This window comes from Opisthocomus hoazin, chromosome 3 (genome assembly GCF_030867145.1).
Source record: "Opisthocomus hoazin isolate bOpiHoa1 chromosome 3, bOpiHoa1.hap1, whole genome shotgun sequence".
In the NCBI taxonomy this organism is placed as follows: domain Eukaryota; kingdom Metazoa; phylum Chordata; class Aves; order Opisthocomiformes; family Opisthocomidae; genus Opisthocomus; species Opisthocomus hoazin.
Genome location: NC_134416.1, coordinates 40955820 through 40962202, shown reverse-complemented (window position 1 = coordinate 40962202; position 6383 = coordinate 40955820).

Sequence of the window (6383 nt, the reverse complement as noted above, 5' to 3'; positions counted from 1 at the left end):
AGTGTTCAGAGAACTTTAAATACAACAAATGGCAGCAGGTATTTTCCTTATTTCTCTGAACGTGGGAATTAAAGGGGAGGAAAGTTAATGCACATCCATGAGGTGGCAGAGCGAAGCAGAAGCAGAGGGAGCATGACCCGTATCCCTCGGGGAGCCGTGTTAGTTCGCGTCAAGCTGTAGAGCCACAGAGCTTGGTTCTGCGGCCGTGGGCGCTGGCAGCACGCACGTCAACGAAGGCAACCGAGCGGCAACGGAATGATGGTGGTGCCCACGCTGTCGTCTGAGCTTCGGTAAATGTTTAATTTAGTCTAACACTGCTGTATCATGAAATATACATCTCATAGCAAAAATGCTGGTTTATTGATGCGGAACTTTCCCTCTGTGTTCCCTGACTTGCAGCGACTTTGACCTACTTTAATTTGTGCTTTTCCTAGGGTACGCTGTTTGGATGTTTGACTATACAGCCTTAAATTAGCAACTTGACATTGAAATGCTGATTTACACCTGCAGTCAAATGGATAACACGTGTTAAAGACTGATTGTGAGCAGCTCCAATACGTTATCGCTTCATCCTGTGGCGTTGTCGCTTGCCTTTATGGGATGTAAGGGTGCCATTGTGTGGCTTTGTTGGGACGGCTGTGGACACAGCTGTGGGGGGCTGACACTCTGTGTGGACTTTGTCATCTGTCTAAAAGCTCACATCACTTTTGAAAAATCACTGTGAAAGTTTGGATGTTTAAGTGTTGCTGTATGTTTTAGGACAGCATTGGAAATAAAGAGGCATTTTTGCTGGCGTAAAAAAACAGTTAACATCGAATAACTTGCTCTTCTGACCTTTTCACCTTAAGGAAGATTAATGGTCGTTTGGGTCAGAACTTCCCCCATGATCAGGGGTCTGAAAGCTTCAGGGATTCAGATGGACAAAGAAAGTCTTTTCACCTCCAAGTCACCAGCATAGACCTGCGGGGTGTCTCTAGTGGCCATCAGATCGTCGCCGAGTGGTTTATTGGCAAGAGTTGGTGGTTGTAATCCATTTTCCAACAGACAGGTCCCTGCCTCGTGAAAGCTGTCACTACGTGCTCATCTGAGCAGCATGAAACAGGAATTAACATGAACAGAGCCTGAGCTGCATTTGCCTTGCTCTACTAAAACCTCGGAGCCTCTGTAACCCTTGTTTCAGTGGATCAGTCCTTCTCCGGCACCGTCCTTCCGAGCCAGGGAGGGCTGAAGCCATGTCAGCGCTGTGCTGCAAGGAGTGGCACCTCCGCGTTCCCTCCTGGAGGGCTACAGCCTCTGCTCCCACTTCTGGGGTACGTGGGCCCCGCTCAGACACACTCACGGCAGCACCACTCCCATTTCTGGCAGTTAGGATGTCCTAGAGTGGCACGCAGCCATCTCCCAAGTTCAATTCCTGGTGAGGTCAAGCTGTGATGTACTTCATAACTGCTGTATTTGATGGAAGTCCTAAAATTAGGACTACTCAGTCGGTAAAACTGAGTGAGTGCAGAGCTCAGGGGCAGATTTTGGTAGTGAAGTAAGCGCTAGTGACTTCTCATGTCAGAAATTATAACGTCACCACCTGCCAGGCGCAGCTCGGGGACCTACCCAACAGAGCCGAGCTGAAGACACCGACCCACAGCATGAAGGCAGCTCAGGGTTGGCTGATGGGTGCCCACGGTCTGAGCATGTCCTCCGCTGGAGACATCTGCACGTGCATAGCAAACAAGGCGTTGGTAAAAAACCTGCTCTGTGTGCAGACGTAAGCGTACAGCCACTTACAGCTGAGCCGTCGGGCCTGAATACCTAACGTGGTTACAAGCTAGAGAGTGTGAAAAATTGAAGAGCTAGGGTCTAAGAGTCTGCCTCTCTGTGGGTGACAAAGATGAGGGGATATAGACATGTCAGACTTCAGGAGAACTTCTAAGACGAGAATATGCCTTTTACAAAACATTGCAAAAACCTGAAGGATGTAGAATCTAAAACTTTGTAGTTATTAAGGGGAACGTGCCATGTCTATTGCAAAGCCCCCCAAAACTCTTTCCTGTTCCCTTTGGAGTTTCTCTCTCCCAGGCTTACCATTGTACAGTGTGTGCCATGTAGTGGACAGAGCAACTGAACAGATTACAACCAGAACTGAATTAATAAAGTGTTTAAGTGTAAAGGCTAATAGGAGAGAGGGAAAGGACAAGTAAAGACCATCAGTTCTGCGAAAATCAAAGATCTCAGAGGCTGCATCACTTGAAAAGGACTGACCTCCATGTAGCTGATGAGCTTGAAAATCCTCTCCTATGTATTTGCAGCATTAATTCCTCTTGTTATCTGAGGTGATCTACTTTAATCAGATTCCTAGAAACAAGTCAGGTACTTAAAGCAGAAGATCTTTGACACTGCTGCTGGCAGCGTCAGTGGAGAGGCCAAAGACCAAACCAACAGGGAGACGAGATAGTCCGCTTCGTCTCTCCAAAGCCCTTTTTAGGATGACTGGCATCAGAGGGAGTCCTGCCGCTTCCCCTTCCAGACGCGCAGCCATGCGGTGTATGGTCATTTAACGTACTTCTTGCACAAAAGCTACTTCAGAAGTCGCACATCTGCAGGACGCAGCGATGCCATACTGGTGCTCCCACTCTGTCCTAAAACCTCCTCCGTCGCGGTGCCATCTGCTGTGCTATCTTGCTGTTTCACGCAGGCACCAGAGCTTAAATTGGGATCAAAAGGGGACTCATAGATTTGATCCTGCTTCTGTGCCTGTAGTGCAGCTTCTCCTACTTCCTATTTTCTATGTTTCTAGCACAGAGGTCTCTGAGTGCCCATAATGATGGTCCTTGGTTTAATCTCGTTTTCACACAGAACTTAAGCCAGAGGAGGCAATGCCATCTGATGCCCTCCAAAGACTTTCCTCCCGCAGAGCATGTGTGTTGCACCCAGCAAAAGAAGCTTGATGGCTGCATGAGGACACACGAGAGACAAGTAAGGTTACAGTCGAGGTTGCCTCATTCTTTAGACTTGTCCACGGGAGAAATCCTAAGTAGTTTGTGCCTGGTTACCCAAGCAGTGGATTTTCCTCTCTATGGTGCGAGACAGAATATGCAGTTGCAGCAAGAGGGCTACCAGCGCACCAGTGCAGGAACCACAGGACAAGCTTTAATTAATGTGCTTGTTTGTCCAACAATGGTTCTGTTCACATGAGGAGCCAACGGTCAAAATAATCTTTAAAGGTTTCAAAGGAAAAAGTCAGGATTCAAAAAGCCCCTCAAAAATTGTTGTGCTTTATCAGGACCTCACTGATCAATTAGCTTGAAAAATTAATAATTCAAAGACAAATGTAATTAAAATTCAGCATCTTAATAAACTATTGTTGTCACAGCCCAGTCTGGACATACCGCTCTTCTGTTGACATTTTTAATGCTTTCTGTGGATTACCAGTACATGACCAGTATGTGAAAGCTTGTTAAGCCTCCATGTGCTCAGCCTGGCCCTGGCTTTAAAGCTGGCTCAGGGCAATCCCTGCTGCTGGCACCAGCTCTGCGGGACTTGAACCTTGCAGTGCTGGGCATTGTGTTTCTCGCTAATCATTGTATGGACTTACTCAAGTGTGTTTTACAAGCTTAGGGCAAATTTGTGGCTGTCCAATTATCTATATGTAACTTTTTTAAGAGGAGCCAACCAGGCTTGTTTTTTTTTTAATTCCTCAGGATCCTGCAGTATCTTTCTGTAACTGGTGGAGGGATGCTTTCAGCCAGGCTTCCAGGTCTGGCTGGTATTTAGCAGAGAAGTCCTTTCAAGCTGCACAACTCTTGCATTGCTTTCTCCTTGTCTCCAACAGTGAATTCAAAGTTCAGAATGTTTTTAAATGCCTCAGTCTTATTCCCATTTGGGTAAAATCTGTTACAGCAGCTTCCAGTCAAATGCAAATTAAAATATTATGTTTAAAGTTCTTCACTTATTCACAGACCTTTCAGTCATGCAGTGCCGCTTTAATTTTGAGCTAGTTTTGCAGATTGCTATAAGTGTGGGGTGAAGTTGTTGGTAGCATATCTGTCTCTCTCTTCCTTTCATTTAGAGGAATGAAACAGATTATGTATGGGAAGCTCACTTTATATTTTGCTTTTGTTGGTTTTCCTTTTCAGTCATTGGCAGTTGCAGCTCTGTGGCCCTTAAATGAAACAAAGTGATTTTCCTTCCACAAAAAATGCCGCTTGTGTTGCATCACACGGAGGTGTTGTAGAGTAAATGCCCGCAGCATGCATGTGCAGTTTTATCCCATCTTATTTTTAAATGGTTAACTGTGCATACCTCTGGTTCACAATCCTATTCCAAAAATACCTGGGGTTTATCCTTATCATATTGCCCAGCTAACCGTAAGAAATAAGCTCAGGTGGCTCAGTACGGATTAGATTCGCCTCTTACACAACAGGGTACAAGATCCAGGGAGAAGCCAGAGACCTGCCTCGGGAAGAGCTCTGTCCTCAGCGGGCCAGGGAATCCCTTGGCAACAGCACTTGCATATTCTGAGAGTGCCAGGATGCTTCCCACTGACTTCACTGGACGAATGCTGCACTGGAAGGGCATTGATTTGTTTAAAAAGGCCAGGATAAATAAGGTCTAGAGGTTTCTGATGCTTATCTTAAATTATTCAAAGTTTAATTACAAGTTTTTGTAACCATAATTCATTTCTTTTTTGTTTGATTCCTTTTAAGCTTACCAGCTCTGGCACACTTGGTAAACAGGATAAGCATCTACGCTTGTTTCTTCCAGATGTGGCTGAACAGATCCAGACCATGGGAAAAGCAACCTTGCCACCTCCGCAGAGGGACATTTTGCCCATTTATGGGATTTTCTGCCATGTAGACAAGGTTTGCTGAGCCTTCTGCTGTTTTCGCCAGTTGTTTTTCCCTCAGCCTCAGCAGACGTCTCTTCCCCTTCTCCACCATTCCCTCCTTTTGCCCTCATTCCCCAAAATCCAATACCTTCCCTGTCCCACACCTGCAGATCAGGTTAGATGGATGTTTTGTCAGACACCATATGTCTGTTCTTGTGTCCTCAGCTGTCCTCCTCCTCCTCCTCAGTTGTCCCCGTTCACCTTTGGTCATCGAGTTCTTGCACCAGCAAATGTTTTGCCCCTTTACTGGCAACACTAGGAGTTCAGGTGTTTGGTAAACAGCTATATCACAGCCCCCAGCAAGGAATTTGGATTCCACTTGTTAGCTTGTGAGTCTTCAGTCAAAGACATACCCCGGTGCAAAAACTTTTTTGGGTCTTCTCATGGCTGTGGTGCACCACGTGAATTAAATTAATAGCTTATTAATTGTGGTTAGCAGTGAGGAAAAATTTGAGCCTAGTTTCTAGATATTTTATGTAATTTGGGAACAAAAACTGATTCATAGAATCAGCAACAGCTTGGTTTCCTGCTCCCACCACAGACTGGACTCTTGCTAGGTCAGTAGGGAGCCGGAGGGAGATTGCATGTGAAATCGTCTGATGTGGCTCTGCAAGCAGTTCCTAGGTTGGACATGGTGGAGAGTGTCTTCCTCAAGTCTAAAATTACTGCCTGCTGTTCTTCAGCAGGTTGCGTGCAGTTGAGCTTTGTCGTACGCTTCCTTGGCAGGTATTACCACACCTGTTTTGTAGCTAGATAAACCAAGACATTTGTCCAAAATAACTCACAGACAGCTAGCGAAGTCACCCAATATGTGCAGTCCTTTTCTTGAAGCCACGTTAAGATGTCCTGCAAAACCCTGGGCATTCATGGTGCTCGACTACCCTGTCAGATCTGGGCAAAATGAAGCCGCAAACTCCCTTTCATGAACAGGGAAAAATTCATTCCCAGAGCAGGACCTCAGATGACATATATTATATTTGCCCTCGTGAGCCCTATTTTTCTGTCTGGAAGTGATGTGAGCACCTTTTGTCAGCTCTCTTCACAGAGTGACTCATCCCCAGAGCATCGTGTGCCTTGTAAAGAAAGGTAGGTGTTCAGAGCCTGCCTGCTCAAAACCTAACCTGCAGCGCAGTGGATGCCAGCTGGTAACCAGCTCTTCAGTCTCACTTCAGTTTCCACATCCCCACTGCCCCTCAACGTGAGGAAACACCAAATATTTGTTCTAATGTTAAACCCCAGCTATGATTTTAAAATTTCTCTAGATCATGCCTATAATTAGGAAAACAATGACTCGATCCGAAAGTGCCTCTTCTCATAAGACTCTGAATATCCAAAGGTGAAAGAGAGGGTGGGTTAGATTTGTTATAGCTTTTTTTTTTTTTTTGCTCAACTATTCAGTGTTGCTCTTCATTATTTTTTTTTTCATCCTTTTGAAAGCTTGAAAGCCTCCCTGCATAACCGCCTCTGCTCCATTCACTGCTGAATGGACGGTGCGCTGATCTTT